The sequence below is a fragment of the Crinia signifera genome, chromosome 7 (assembly GCF_055691185.1).
Source record: "Crinia signifera chromosome 7, ASM5569118v1, whole genome shotgun sequence".
NCBI lineage: Eukaryota > Metazoa > Chordata > Amphibia > Anura > Myobatrachidae > Crinia > Crinia signifera.
Genome location: NC_139223.1, coordinates 107,252,414 through 107,265,595, shown reverse-complemented (window position 1 = coordinate 107,265,595; position 13,182 = coordinate 107,252,414). Strand labels below are relative to the sequence as shown.

General features: G+C 39.2%; 25 non-coding genes and 4 pseudogenes across 25 annotated transcripts; all 29 read left to right on the top strand.

Annotated features, from left to right (window-relative positions):
* Positions 1–146: 146 nt before the first annotated feature.
* On the top strand, positions 147–265 carry LOC146024393 (5S ribosomal RNA). Its single transcript, XR_014453776.1, has one exon. It is a non-coding gene; the product is annotated as a 5S ribosomal RNA (ribosomal RNA).
* A 345-nt stretch (positions 266–610) lies between these two features.
* LOC146021638 (5S ribosomal RNA) lies at positions 611–729 on the top strand. Its single transcript, XR_014451116.1, has one exon. It is a non-coding gene; the product is annotated as a 5S ribosomal RNA (ribosomal RNA).
* A 344-nt stretch (positions 730–1,073) lies between these two features.
* LOC146023350 (5S ribosomal RNA) lies at positions 1,074–1,192 on the top strand. Its single transcript, XR_014452771.1, has one exon. It is a non-coding gene; the product is annotated as a 5S ribosomal RNA (ribosomal RNA).
* Positions 1,193–1,538: 346 nt separating this feature from the next.
* On the top strand, positions 1,539–1,657 carry LOC146023851 (5S ribosomal RNA). The gene has a single exon (XR_014453253.1). It is a non-coding gene; the product is annotated as a 5S ribosomal RNA (ribosomal RNA).
* Positions 1,658–2,002: 345 nt separating this feature from the next.
* On the top strand, positions 2,003–2,121 carry LOC146024052 (5S ribosomal RNA). The gene has a single exon (XR_014453448.1). It is a non-coding gene; the product is annotated as a 5S ribosomal RNA (ribosomal RNA).
* Positions 2,122–2,465: 344 nt separating this feature from the next.
* Positions 2,466–2,584, top strand: LOC146025133 (5S ribosomal RNA; annotated as a pseudogene).
* Positions 2,585–2,931: 347 nt separating this feature from the next.
* Positions 2,932–3,050, top strand: LOC146024139 (5S ribosomal RNA). The gene has a single exon (XR_014453530.1). It is a non-coding gene; the product is annotated as a 5S ribosomal RNA (ribosomal RNA).
* A 344-nt stretch (positions 3,051–3,394) lies between these two features.
* On the top strand, positions 3,395–3,513 carry LOC146022994 (5S ribosomal RNA). The gene has a single exon (XR_014452427.1). It is a non-coding gene; the product is annotated as a 5S ribosomal RNA (ribosomal RNA).
* A 346-nt stretch (positions 3,514–3,859) lies between these two features.
* On the top strand, positions 3,860–3,978 carry LOC146024488 (5S ribosomal RNA). The gene has a single exon (XR_014453867.1). It is a non-coding gene; the product is annotated as a 5S ribosomal RNA (ribosomal RNA).
* A 345-nt stretch (positions 3,979–4,323) lies between these two features.
* On the top strand, positions 4,324–4,442 carry LOC146023978 (5S ribosomal RNA). Its single transcript, XR_014453378.1, has one exon. It is a non-coding gene; the product is annotated as a 5S ribosomal RNA (ribosomal RNA).
* A 344-nt stretch (positions 4,443–4,786) lies between these two features.
* LOC146024466 (5S ribosomal RNA) lies at positions 4,787–4,905 on the top strand. Its single transcript, XR_014453846.1, has one exon. It is a non-coding gene; the product is annotated as a 5S ribosomal RNA (ribosomal RNA).
* Positions 4,906–5,251: 346 nt separating this feature from the next.
* Positions 5,252–5,370, top strand: LOC146023982 (5S ribosomal RNA). Its single transcript, XR_014453382.1, has one exon. It is a non-coding gene; the product is annotated as a 5S ribosomal RNA (ribosomal RNA).
* Positions 5,371–5,714: 344 nt separating this feature from the next.
* Positions 5,715–5,833, top strand: LOC146023860 (5S ribosomal RNA). The gene has a single exon (XR_014453262.1). It is a non-coding gene; the product is annotated as a 5S ribosomal RNA (ribosomal RNA).
* A 346-nt stretch (positions 5,834–6,179) lies between these two features.
* Positions 6,180–6,298, top strand: LOC146024112 (5S ribosomal RNA). Its single transcript, XR_014453504.1, has one exon. It is a non-coding gene; the product is annotated as a 5S ribosomal RNA (ribosomal RNA).
* A 346-nt stretch (positions 6,299–6,644) lies between these two features.
* On the top strand, positions 6,645–6,763 carry LOC146023286 (5S ribosomal RNA). The gene has a single exon (XR_014452709.1). It is a non-coding gene; the product is annotated as a 5S ribosomal RNA (ribosomal RNA).
* Positions 6,764–7,109: 346 nt separating this feature from the next.
* LOC146022066 (5S ribosomal RNA) lies at positions 7,110–7,228 on the top strand. Its single transcript, XR_014451534.1, has one exon. It is a non-coding gene; the product is annotated as a 5S ribosomal RNA (ribosomal RNA).
* A 23-nt stretch (positions 7,229–7,251) lies between these two features.
* LOC146025347 (5S ribosomal RNA) lies at positions 7,252–7,369 on the top strand (annotated as a pseudogene).
* A 344-nt stretch (positions 7,370–7,713) lies between these two features.
* LOC146024086 (5S ribosomal RNA) lies at positions 7,714–7,832 on the top strand. The gene has a single exon (XR_014453480.1). It is a non-coding gene; the product is annotated as a 5S ribosomal RNA (ribosomal RNA).
* Positions 7,833–8,178: 346 nt separating this feature from the next.
* LOC146022065 (5S ribosomal RNA) lies at positions 8,179–8,297 on the top strand. The gene has a single exon (XR_014451533.1). It is a non-coding gene; the product is annotated as a 5S ribosomal RNA (ribosomal RNA).
* Positions 8,298–8,642: 345 nt separating this feature from the next.
* LOC146023994 (5S ribosomal RNA) lies at positions 8,643–8,761 on the top strand. The gene has a single exon (XR_014453393.1). It is a non-coding gene; the product is annotated as a 5S ribosomal RNA (ribosomal RNA).
* A 345-nt stretch (positions 8,762–9,106) lies between these two features.
* On the top strand, positions 9,107–9,225 carry LOC146024092 (5S ribosomal RNA). The gene has a single exon (XR_014453486.1). It is a non-coding gene; the product is annotated as a 5S ribosomal RNA (ribosomal RNA).
* A 344-nt stretch (positions 9,226–9,569) lies between these two features.
* On the top strand, positions 9,570–9,688 carry LOC146022385 (5S ribosomal RNA). The gene has a single exon (XR_014451843.1). It is a non-coding gene; the product is annotated as a 5S ribosomal RNA (ribosomal RNA).
* A 346-nt stretch (positions 9,689–10,034) lies between these two features.
* On the top strand, positions 10,035–10,153 carry LOC146024691 (5S ribosomal RNA; annotated as a pseudogene).
* Positions 10,154–10,498: 345 nt separating this feature from the next.
* On the top strand, positions 10,499–10,617 carry LOC146022525 (5S ribosomal RNA). Its single transcript, XR_014451977.1, has one exon. It is a non-coding gene; the product is annotated as a 5S ribosomal RNA (ribosomal RNA).
* Positions 10,618–10,962: 345 nt separating this feature from the next.
* On the top strand, positions 10,963–11,081 carry LOC146024091 (5S ribosomal RNA). Its single transcript, XR_014453485.1, has one exon. It is a non-coding gene; the product is annotated as a 5S ribosomal RNA (ribosomal RNA).
* A 344-nt stretch (positions 11,082–11,425) lies between these two features.
* Positions 11,426–11,544, top strand: LOC146023041 (5S ribosomal RNA). Its single transcript, XR_014452472.1, has one exon. It is a non-coding gene; the product is annotated as a 5S ribosomal RNA (ribosomal RNA).
* A 346-nt stretch (positions 11,545–11,890) lies between these two features.
* Positions 11,891–12,009, top strand: LOC146021688 (5S ribosomal RNA). The gene has a single exon (XR_014451165.1). It is a non-coding gene; the product is annotated as a 5S ribosomal RNA (ribosomal RNA).
* A 338-nt stretch (positions 12,010–12,347) lies between these two features.
* On the top strand, positions 12,348–12,466 carry LOC146024989 (5S ribosomal RNA; annotated as a pseudogene).
* A 346-nt stretch (positions 12,467–12,812) lies between these two features.
* Positions 12,813–12,931, top strand: LOC146021687 (5S ribosomal RNA). The gene has a single exon (XR_014451164.1). It is a non-coding gene; the product is annotated as a 5S ribosomal RNA (ribosomal RNA).
* The last annotated feature ends 251 nt before the right edge of the window (positions 12,932–13,182 follow it).

The following is a 13,182-nucleotide window of genomic DNA, read 5'->3' as shown; positions in this document are numbered from 1 at the left end:
AAGATCCCCTGCTAATATCATGTCCTGTAGGTCTTTTTACATTACCAAAACATGATTTTTTTCATTAAGCCAAAACAGTTAGGAAACTTTTTTATTAGCTTACCTGGTGATAGAAGTAGAAGAGGGCAAAAAAGTGCATGTATCTCACCTACAGTCATACCACATTGGATAGGCCCAATCTCGTCTGATCTTGGAAGCTAAGCAGTGTTGGGCCTGGTTAGTACTTGGGTGGGAGACCACATGGGAACACCAGTTGCTGTAGGTTTTTTCACATTACTGGCAAATTGTTTTTATTCTCTATCTATTTAAATTGGAAACTTTTTCTTTTTATTGCCAGAACAGACATTTAGAAGAGGTCAAACATACCCAATAGCCATAACCTAAAGACTTACCACACTGTTTAGGCCCAATTCCAACTGCTTTTGGCAGCTAAACAGTGTTGAGCCTCTTTAGTAGTTTAATTTAAGATCCCCTGCTAATATCATGTCCTGTAGGTCTTTTTACATTGCCAACACATGATTTTTTTCAGTAAGCAAAAACAGTTACGAAACTTTTTTATTAGCTTACCTGGTGATAGAAGTAGAAGAGGGCAAAAAAGGGCCTGTATCTCACCTACAGCCATACCACATTGGATGTGCCCAATCTCGTCTGATCTTGGAAGCTAAGCAGTGTTGGGCCTGGTTAGTACTTGGGTGGGAGACCACATGGGAACACCAGGTGCTGTAGGTTTTTTCACATTACTGGCAAATTGTTTTTATTCTCTAGCTATTTAAATTGGAAACTTTTTCTTTTTATTGCCTGTAGAGACATTTGTAAGAGGTCAAACAGACACAATAGCCATCACCTAAAGACTTACCACACTGTTTAGGCCCAATTCCAACTGCTTTTGGCAGCTAAACAGTGTTGAGCCTCTTTAGTAGTTTAATTTAAGATCCCCTGCTAATATCATGTCCTGTCGGTCTTTTTACATTACCAACACATGATTTTTTTCAGTAAGCAAAAACAGTTAGGAAGCTTTTTTATTAGCTTACCTGGTGATAGAAGGGAAGAGGGCAAAAATGAGCATGTATCTCACCTACAGCCATACCACATTGGATAGGCCTAATCTCGTCTGATCTTGGAAGCTAAGCAGTGTTGGGCCTGGTTAGTACTTGGGTGGGAGACCACATGGGAACACCTGGTGCTGTAGGTTTTTTCACATTACTGGCAAATTGTTTTTATTCTCTAGCTATTTAAATTGGAAACTTTTTCTTTTTATTGCCAGTACAGACATTTGGAAGAGGTCAAACAGACACAATAGCCATCACCTAAAGACTTACCACACTGTTTAGGCCCAATTCCAACTGCTTTTGGCAGCTAAACAGTGTATGAGCCTCTTTAGTAGTTTCATTTAAGATCCCCTGCTAATATCATGTCCTGTAGGTCTTTTTACATTACCAAAACATGATTTTTTTCATTAAGCCAAAACAGTTAGGAAACTTTTTTATTAGCTTACCTGGTGATAGAAGTAGAAGAGGGCAAAAAAGTGCGTGTATCTCACCTACAGCCGTACCACATTGGATAGGCCCAATCTCGTCTGATCTTGGCAGCTAAGCAGTGTTGGGCCTGGTTAGTACTTGGGTGGGAGACCACATGGGAACACCAGGTGCTGTAGGTTTTTTCACATTACTGGCAAATTGTTTTTATTCTCTATCTATTTAAATTGGAAACTTTTTCTTTTTATTGCCAGCACAGACATTTAGAAGAGGTCAAACATACACAATAGCCATCACCTAAAGACTTACCACACTGTTTAGGCCCAATTCCAACTGCTTTTGGCAGTTAAACAGTGTTGAGCCTCTTTAGTAGTTTAATTTAAGATCCCCTGCTAATATCATGTCCTGTAGGTCTTTTTACATTGCCAACACATGATTTTTTTCAGTAAGCAAAAACAGTTATGAAACTTTTTTATTAGCTTACCTGGTGATAGAAGTAGAAGAGGGCAAAAAAGTGCCTGTACCTCACCTACAGCCATACCACATTGGATATGCCCAATCTCGTCTGATCTTGGAAGCTAAGCAGTGTTGGGCCTGGTTAGTACTTGGGTGGGAGACCACATGGGAACACCAGGTGCTGTAGGTTTTTTCACATTACTGGCAAATTGTTTTTATTCTCTAGCTATTTAAATTGGAAACTTTTTCTTTTTATTGCCTGTAGAGACATTTGTAAGAGGTCAAACAGACACAATAGCCATCACCTAAAGACTTACCACACTGTTTAGGCCCAATTCCAACTGCTTTTGGCAGCTAAACAGTGTTGAGCCTCTTTAGTAGTTTAATTTAAGATCCCCTGCTAATATCATGTCCTGTAGGTCTTTTTACATTACCAACACATGATTTTTTTCATTAAGCAAAAACAGTTAGGAAGCTTTTTTATTAGCTTACCTGGTGATAGAAGAGAAGGGGGCAAAAAAGAGCATGTGTCTCACCTACAGCCATACCACATTGGATAGGCCCAATCTGGTCTGATCTCGGAAGCTTACCAGTGTTGGGCCTGGTTAGTACTTGGGTGGGAGACCACATGGGAACACCTGGTGCTGTAGGTTTTTTCACATTACTGGCAAATTGTTTTTATTCTATAGCTATTTAAATTGGAAACTTTTTCTTTTTAATGCCAGTACAGACATTTGTAAGAGGTCAAACAGACACAATAGCCATCACCTAAAGACTTACCACACTGTTTAGGCCCAATTCCAACTGCTTTTGGCAGCTAAACAGTGTATGAGCCTCTTTAGTAGTTTCATTTAAGATCCCCTGCTAATATCATGTCCTGTAGGTCTTTTTACATTACCAAAACATGATTTTTTTCATTAAGCCAAAACAGTTAGGACAATTTTTTTATTAGCTTACCTGGTGATAGAAGTAGAAGAGGGCAAAAAAGTGCATGTATCTCACCTACAGCCATACCACATTGGATAGGCCCAATCTCGTCTGATCTTGGAAGCTAAGCAGTGTTGGGCCTGGTTAGTACTTGGGTGGGAGACCACATGGGAACACCAGTTGCTGTAGGTTTTTTCACATTACTGGCAAATTGTTTTTATTCTCTATCTATTTAAATTGGAAACTTTTTCTTTTTATTGCCAGCACAGACATTTAGAAGAGGTCAAACATACACAATAGCCATCACCTAAAGACTTACCACACTGTTTAGGCCCAATTCCAACTGCTTTTGGCAGCTAAACAGTGTTGAGCCTCTTTAGTAGTTTAATTTAAGATCCCCTGCTAATATCATGTCCTGTAGGTCTTTTTACATTACCAACACATGATTTTTTTCAGTAAGCAAAAACAGTTAGGAAGCTTTTTTATTAGCTTACCTGGTGATAGAAGAGAAGAGGGCAAAAAAGAGAATGTATCTCACCTACAGCCATACCACATTGGATAGGCCCAATCTCGTCTGATCTTGGAAGCTAAGCAGTGATGGGCCTGGTTAGTACTTGGGTGGGAGACCACATGGGAACACCTGGTGCTGTAGGTTTTTTCACATTACTGGCAAATTGTTTTTATTCTCTAGCTATTTAAATTGGAATCTTTTTCTTTTTATTGCCAGTACAGACATTTGGAAGAGGTCAAACAGACACAATAGCCATCACCTAAAGACTTACCACACTGTTTAGGCCCAATTCCAACTGCTTTTGGCAGCTAAACAGTGTATGAGCCTCTTTAGTAGTTTCATTTAAGATCCCCTGCTAATATCATGTCCTGTAGGTCTTTTTACATTACCAAAACATGATTTTTTTCATTAAGCCAAAACAGTTAGGAAACTTTTTTATTAGCTTACCTGGTGATAGAAGTAGAAGAGGGCAAAACAGTGCATGTATCTCACCTACAGCCATACCACATTGGATAGGCCCAATCTCGTCTTATCTTGGAAGCTAAGCAGTGTTGGGCCTGGTTAGTACTTGGGTGGGAGACCACATGGGAACACCAGGTGCTGTAGGTTTTTTCACATTACTGGCAAATTGTTTTTATTCTCTATCTATTTAAATTGGAAACTTTTTCTTTTTATTGCCAGTACAGACATTTAGAAGAGGTCAAACATACACAATAGCCATCACCTAAAGACTTACCACACTGTTTAGGCCCAATTCCAACTGCTTTTGGCAGTTAAACAGTGTTGAGCCTCTTTAGTAGTTTAATTTAAGATCCCCTGCTAATATCATGTCCTGTAGGTCTTTTTACATTGCCAACACATGATTTTTTTCAGTAAGCAAAAACAGTTACGAAACTTTTTTATTAGCTTACCTGGTGATAGAAGTAGAAGAGGGCAAAAAAGTGCCTGTACCTCACCTACAGCCATACCACATTGGATATGCCCAATCTCGTCTGATTTTGGAAGCTAAGCAGTGTTGGGCCTGGTTAGTACTAGGGTGGGAGACCACATGGGAACACCAGGTGCTTTAGGTTTTTTCACATTACTGGCAAATTGTTTTTATTCTCTAGCTATTTAAATTGGAAACTTTTTCTTTTTATTGCCTGTAGAGACATTTGTAAGAGGTCAAACATACACAATAGCCATCACCTAAAGACTTACCACACTGTTTAGGCCCAATTCCAACTGCTTTTGGCAGCTAAACAGTGTTGAGCCTCTTTAGTAATTTAATTTAAGATCCCCTGCTAATATCATGTCCTGTAGGTCTTTTTACATTACCAACACATGATTTTTTTCAGTAAGCAAAAACAGTTAGGAAGCTTTTTTATTAGCTTACCTGGTGATAGAAGAGAAGAGGGCAAAAAAGAGCATGTATCGCACCTACAGCCATACCACATTGGATAGGCCCAATCTTGTCTGATCTTGGAAGCTAAGCAGTGTTGGGCCTGGTTAGTACTTGGGTGGGAGACCACATGGGAACACCTGGTGCTGTAGATTTTTTCACATTACTGGCAAATTGTTTTTATTCTCTAGCTATTTAAATTGGAAACTTTTTCTTTTTATTGCCAGTACAGACATTTGGAAGAGGTCAAACAGACACAATAGCCATCACCTAAAGACTTACCACACTGTTTAGGCCCAATTCCAACTGCTTTTGGCAGCTAAACAGTGTATGAGCCTCTTTAGTAGTTTCATTTAAGATCCCCTGCTAATATCATGTCCTGTAGGTCTTTTTACATTACCAAAACATGATTTTTTTCATTAAGCCAAAACAGTTAGGAAACTTTTTTATTAGCTTACCTGGTGAAAGAAGTAGAAGAGGGCAAAAAAGTGCCTGTATCTCACCTACAGTCATACCACATTGGATAGACCCAATCTCGTCTGAACTTGGAAGCTAAGCGGTGTTGGGCCTGGTTAGTACTTGGGTGGGAGACCACATGGGAACACCAGTTGCTGTAGGTTTTTTCACATTACTGGCAAATTGTTTTTATTCTCTATCTATTTAAATTGGAAACTTTTTCTTTTTATTGCCAGCACAGACATTTAGAAGAGGTCAAACATACACAATAGCCATCACCTAAAGACTTACCACACTGTTTAGGCCCAATTCCAACTGCTTTTGGCAGCTAAACAGTGTTGAGCCTCTTTAGTAGTTTAATTTAAGATCCCCTGCTAATATCATGTCCTGTAGGTCTTTTTACATTACCAACACATGATTTTTTTCAGTAAGCAAAAACAGTTAGGAAGCTTTTTTATTAGCTTACCTGGTGATAGAAGAGAAGAGGGCAAAAAAGAGAATGTATCTCACCTACAGCCATACCACATTGGATAGGCCCAATTTCGTCTGATCTTGGAAGCTAAGCAGTGATGGGCCTGGTTAGTACTTGGGTGGGAGACCACATGGGAACACCTGGTGCTGTAGGTTTTTTCACATTACTGGCAAATTGTTTTTATTCTCTAGCTATTTAAATTGGAATCTTTTTCTTTTTATTGCCAGTACAGACATTTGGAAGAGGTCAAACAGACACAATAGCCATCACCTAAAGACTTACCACACTGTTTAGGCCCAATTCCAACTGCTTTTGGCAGCTAAACAGTTTATGAGCCTCTTTAGTAGTTTCATTTAAGATCCCCTGCTAATATCATGTCCTGTAGGTCTTTTTACATTACCAAAACATGATTTTTTTCATTAAGCCAAAACAGTTAGGAAACTTTTTTATTAGCTTACCTGGTGATAGAAGTAGAAGAGGGCAAAACAGTGCATGTATCTCACCTACAGCCATACCACATTGGATAGGCCCAATCTCGTCTGATCTTGGAAGCTAAGCAGTAATGGGCCTGGTTAGTACTTGGGTGGGAGACCACATGGGAACACCAGGTGCTGTAGGTTTTTTCACATTACTGGCAAATTGTTTTTATTCTCTAGCTATTTAAATTGGAAACTTTTTCTTTTTATTGCCAGTACAGACATTTGGAAGAGGTCAAACAGACACAATAGCCATCACCTAAAGACTTACCACACTGTTTAGGCCCAATTCCAACTGCTTTTGGCAGCTAAACAGTGTATGAGCCTCTTTAGTAGTTTCATTTAAGATCCCCTGCTAATATCATGTCCTGTAGGTCTTTTTACATTACCAAAACATGATTTTTTTCATTAAGCCAAAACAGTTAGGAAACTTTTTTATTAGCTTACCTGGTGAAAGAAGTAGAAGAGGGCAAAAAAGTGCATGTATCTCACCTACAGCCATTCCACATTGGATAGGCCCAATCTCGTCTGATCTTGGAAGCTAAGCAGTGTTGGGCCTGGTTAGTACTTGGGTGGGAGACCACATGGGAACACCAGGTGCTGTAGGTTTTTTCACATTACTGGCAAATTGTTTTTATTTTCTATCTATTTAAATTGGAAACTTTTTTTTTTTATTGCCAGTACAGACATTTGGAAGAGGTCAAACAGACACAATAGCCATCACCTAAAGACTTACCACACTATTTAGGCCCAATTCCAACTGCTTTTGGCAGCTAAACAGTGTATGAGCCTCTTTAGTAGTTTCATTTAAGATCCCCTGCTAATATCATGTCCTGTAGGTCTTTTTACATTACCAAAACATGATTTTTTTCATTAAGCCAAAACAGTTAGGAAACTTTTTTATTAGCTTACCTGGTAATAGAAGTAGAAGAGGGCAAAAAAGTGCATGTATCTCACCTACAGCCATACCACATTGGATAGGCCCAATCTCGTCTGATCTTGGAAGCTAAGCAGTGTTGGGCCTGGTTAGTACTTGGGTGGGAGACCACATGGGAACACCAGGTGCTGTAGGTTTTTTCACATTACTGGCAAATTGTTTTTATTCTCTATCACATTGGATATGCCCAATCTCGTCTGATTTTGGAAGCTAAGCAGTGTTGGGCCTGGTTAGTACTTGGGTGGGAGACCACATGGGAACACCAGGTGCTGTAGGTTTTTTCACATTACTGGCAAATTGTTTTTATTCTCTAGCTATTTAAATTGGAAACTTTTTCTTTTTATTGCCTGTAGAGACATTTGTAAGAGGTCAAACAGACACAATAGCCATCACCTAAAGACTTACCACACTGTTTAGGCCCAATTCCAACTGCTTTTGGCAGCTAAACAGTGTTGAGCCTCTTTAGTAGTTTCATTTAAGATCCCCTGCTAATATCATGTCCTGTAGGTCTTTTTACATTACCAACACATGATTTTTTTCAGTAAGCAAAAACAGTTAGGAAGCTTTTTTATTAGCTTACCTGGTGATAGAAGAGAAGAGGGCAAAAAAGAGCATGTATCTCACCTACAGCCGTACTACATTGGATAGGCCCAATCTCGTCTGATCTTGGAAGCTAAGCAGTGTTGGGCCTGGTTAGTACTTGGGTGGGAGACCACATGGGAACACCTGGTGCTGTAGGTTTTTTCACATTACTGGCAAATTGTTTTTATTCTATAGCTATTTAAATTGGAAACTTTTTCTTTTTATTGCCAGTACAGACATTTGGAAGAGGTCAAACAGACACAATAGCCATCACCTAAAGACTTACCACACTATTTAGGCCCAATTCCAACTGCTTTTGGCAGCTAAACAGTGTATGAGCCTCTTTAGTAGTTTCATTTAAGATCCCCTGCTAATATCATGTCCTGTAGGTCTTTTTACATTACCAAAACATGATTTTTTTCATTAAGCCAAAACAGTTAGGAAACTTTTTTATTAGCTTACCTGGTAATAGAAGTAGAAGAGGGCAAAAAAGTGCATGTATCTCACCTACAGCCATACCACATTGGATAGGCCCAATCTCGTCTGATCTTGGAAGCTAAGCAGTGTTGGGCCTGGTTAGTACTTGGGTGGGAGACCACATGGGAACACCAGGTGCTGTAGGTTTTTTCACATTACTGGCAAATTGTTTTTATTCTCTATCTATTTAAATTGGAAACTTTTTCTTTTTATTGCCAGCACAGACATTTAGAAGAGGTCAAACATACACTATAGCCATCCCCTAAAGACTTACCACACTGTTTAGGCCCAATTCCAACTGCTTTTGGCAGCTAAACAGTGTTGAGCCTCTTTAGTAGTTTAATTTAAGATCCCCTGCTAATATCATGTCCTGTAGGTCTTTTTACATTGCCAACACATGATTTTTTTCAGTAAGCAAAAACAGTTACGAAACTTTTTTATTAGCTTACCTGGTGATAGAAGTAGAAGAGGGCAAAAAAGTGCCTGAATCTCACCTACAGCCATACCACATTGGATATGCCCAATCTCGTCTGATCTTGGAAGCTAAGCAGTGTTGGGCCTGGTTAGTACTTGGGTGGGAGACCACATGGGAACAGCATGTGCTGTAGGTTTTTTCACATTACTGGCAAATTGTTTTTATTCTCTATCTATTTAAATTGGAAACTTTTTCTTTTTATTGCCAGCACAGACATTTAGAAGAGGTCAAACATACACTATAGCCATCCCCTAAAGACTTACCACACTGTTTAGGCCCAATTCCAACTGCTTTTGGCAGCTAAACAGTGTTGAGCCTCTTTAGTAGTTTAATTTAAGATCCCCTGCTAATATCATGTCCTGTCGGTCTTTTTACATTACCAAAACATGATTTTTTTCATTAAGCCAAAACAGTTAGGAAACTTTTTTATTAGCTTACCTGGTGATAGAAGTAGAAGAGGGCAAAAAAGTGCGTGTATCTCACCTACAGTCGTACCACATTGGATAGGCCCAATCTCGTCTGATCTTGGCAGCTAAGCAGTGTTGGGCCTGGTTAGTACTTGGGTGGGAGACCACATGGGAACACCAGGTGCTGTAGGTTTTTTCACATTACTGGCAAATTGTTTTTATTCTCTATCTATTTAAATTGGAAACTTTTTCTTTTTATTGCCAGCACAGACATTTAGAAGAGGTCAAACATACACAATAGCCATCACCTAAAGACTTACCACACTGTTTAGGCCCAATTCCAACTGCTTTTGGCAGTTAAACAGTGTTGAGCCTCTTTAGTAGTTTAATTTAAGATCCCCTGCTAATATCATGTCCTGTAGGTCTTTTTACATTACCAACACATGATTTTTTTCAGTAAGCAAAAACAGTTAGGAAGCTTTTTTATAAGCTTACCTGGTGATAGAAGAGAAGAGGGCAAAAAAGAGCATGTGTCTCACCTACAGCCATACCACATTGGATAGGCCCAATCTCGTCTGATCTTGGAAGCTAAGCAGTGTTGGGCCTGGTTAGTACTTGGGTGGGAGACCACATGGGAACACCTGGTGCTGTAGGTTTTTTCACATTACTGGCAAATTGTTTTTATTCTATAGCTATTTAAATTGGAAACTTTTTCTTTTTAATGCCAGTACAGACATTTGGAAGAGGTCAAACAGACACAATAGCCATCACCTAAAGACTTACCACACTGTTTAGGCCCAATTCCAACTGCTTTTGGCAGCTAAACAGTGTATGAGCCTCTTTAGTAGTTTCATTTAAGATCCCCTGCTAATATCATGTCCTGTAGGTCTTTTTACATTACCAAAACATGATTTTTTTCATTAAGCCAAAACAGTTAGGAAACTTTTTTATTAGCTTACCTGGTGATAGAAGTAGAAGAGGGCAAAAAAGTGCATGTATCTCACCTACAGCCATACCACATTGGAAAGGCCCAATCTTGTCTGATCTTGGAAGCTAAGCAGTGTTGGGCCTGGTTAGTACTTGGGTGGGAGACCACATGGGAACACCAGTTGCTGTAGGTTTTTTCACATTACTGGCAAATTGTTTTTATTCTCTATCTATTTAAATTGGAAACTTTTTCTTTTTATTGCCAGCAGAGACATTTAGAAGAGGTCAAACATACACAATAGCCATCACCTAAAGACTTACCACACTGTTTAGGCCCAATTCCAACTGCTTTTGGCAGCTAAACAGTGTTGAGCCTCTTTAGTAGTTTAATTTAAGATCCCCTGCTAATATCATGTCCTGTAGGTCTTTTTACATTGCCAACACATGATTTTTTTCAGTAAGCAAAAACAGTTACGAAACTTTTTTATTAGCTTACCTGGTGATAGAAGTAGAAGAGGGCAAAAAAGTGCCTGAATCTCACCTACAGCCATACCACATTGGATATGCCCAATCTCGTCTGATCTTGGAAGCTAAGCAGTGTTGGGCCTGGTTAGTACTTGGGTGGGAGACCACATGGGAACAGCAGGTGCTGTAGGTTTTTTCACATTACTGGCAAATTGTTTTTATTCTCTAGCTATTTAAATTGGAAACTTTTTCTTTTTATTGCCTGTAGAGACATTTGTAAGAGGTCAAACAGACACAATAGCCATCACCTAAAGACTTACCACACTGTTTAGGCCCAATTCCAACTGCTTTTGGCAGCTAAACAGTGTTGAGCCTCTTTTGTAGTTTAATTTAAGATCCCCTGCTAATATCATGTCCTGTCGGTCTTTTTACATTACCAAAACATGATTTTTTTCATTAAGCCAAAACAGTTAGGAAACTTTTTTATTAGCTTACCTGGTGATAGAAGTAGAAGAGGGCAAAAAAGTGCGTGTATCTCACCTACAGTCGTACCACATTGGATAGGCCCAATCTCGTCTGATCTTGGCAGCTAAGCAGTGTTGGGCCTGGTTAGTACTTGGGTGGGAGACCACATGGGAACACCAGGTGCTGTAGGTTTTTTCACATTACTGGCAAATTGTTTTTATTCTCTATCTATTTAAATTGGAAACTTTTTCTTTTTATTGCCAGCACAGACATTTAGAAGAGGTCAAACATACACAATAGCCATCACCTAAAGACTTACCACACTGTTTAGGCCCAATTCCAACTGCTTTTGGCAGTTAAACAGTGTTGAGCCTCTTTGGTAGTTTAATTTATAATCCACTGCTAATATCATGTCCTGTAGGTCTTTTTACATTACCAACACATGATTTTTTTCAGTAAGCAAAAACAGTTAGGAAGCTTTTTTATTAGCTTACCTGGTGATAGAAGAGAAGAGGGCAAAAAAGAGCATGTGTCTCACCTGCAGCCATACCACATTGGATAGGCCCAATCTCGTCTGATCTTGGAAGCTAAGCAGTGTTGGGCCTGGTTAGTACTTGGGTGGGAGACCACATGGGAACACCTGGTGCTGTAGGTTTTTTCACATTACTGGCAAATTGTTTTTATTCTATAGCTATTTAAATTGGAAACTTTTTCTTTTTAATGCCAGTACAGACATTTGTAAGAGGTCAAACAGACACAATAGCCATCACCTAAAGACTTACCACACTGTTTAGGCCCAATTCCAACTGCTTTTGGCAGCTAAACAGTGTATGAGCCTCTTTAGTAGTTTCATTTAAGATCCCCTGCTAATATCATGTCCTGTAGGTCTTTTTACATTACCAAAACATGATTTTTTTCATTAAGCCAAAACAGTTACGAAACTTTTTTATTAGCTTACCTGGTGATAGAAGTAGAAGAGGGCAAAAAAGTGCCTGTACCTCACCTACAGCCATACCACATTGGATATGCCCAATCTCGTCTGATTTTGGAAGCTAAGCAGTGTTGGGCCTGGTTAGTACTAGGGTGGGAGACCACATGGGAACACCAGGTGCTGTAGGTTTTTTCACATTACTGGCAAATTGTTTTTATTCTCTAGCTATTTAAATTGGAAACTTTTTCTTTTTATTGCCTGTAGAGACATTTGTAAGAGGTCAAACATACACAATAGCCTAAAGACTTACCACACTGTTTAGGCCCAATTCCAACTGCTTTTGGCAGCTAAACAGTGTTGAGCCTCTTTAGTAATTTAATTTAAGATCCCCTGCTAATATCATGTCCTGTAGGTCTTTTTACATTACCAACACATGATTTTTTTCAGTAAGCAAAAACAGTTAGGAAGCTTTTTTATTAGCTTACCTGGTGATAGAAGAGAAGAGGGCAAAAAAGAGCATGTATCGCACCTACGGCCATACCACATTGGATAGGCCCAATCTTGTCTGATCTTGGAAGCTACGCAGTGTTGGGCCTGGTTAGTACTTGGGTGGGAGACCACATGGGAACACCTGGTGCTGTAGATTTTTTCACATTACTGGCAAATTGTTTTTATTCTCTAGCTATTTAAATTGGAAACTTTTTCTTTTTATTGCCAGTACAGACATTTGGAAGAGGTCAAACAGACACGATAGCCATCACCTAAAGACTTACCACACTGTTTAGGCCCAATTCCAACTGCTTTTGGCAGCTAAACAGTGTATGAGCCTCTTTAGTAGTTTCATTTAAGATCCCCTGCTAATATCATGTCCTGTAGGTCTTTTTACATTACCAAAACATGATTTTTTTCATTAAGCCAAAACAGTTACGAAACTTTTTTATTAGCTTACCTGGTGATAGAAGTAGAAGAGGGCAAAAAAGTGCCTGTACCTCACCTACAGCCATACCACATTGGATATGCCCAATCTCGTCTGATTTTGGAAGCTAAGCAGTGTTGGGCCTGGTTAGTACTAGGGTGGGAGACCACATGGGAACACCAGGTGCTGTAGGTTTTTTCACATTACTGGCAAATTGTTTTTATTCTCTAGCTATTTAAATTGGAAACTTTTTCTTTTTATTGCCTGTAGAGACATTTGTAAGAGGTCAAACATACACAATAGCCATCACCTAAAGACTTACCACACTGTTTAGGCCCAATTCCAACTGCTTTTGGCAGCTAAACAGTGTTGAGCCTCTTTAGTAATTTAATTTAAGATCCCCTGCTAATATCATGTCCTGTAGGTCTTTTTACATTACCAACACA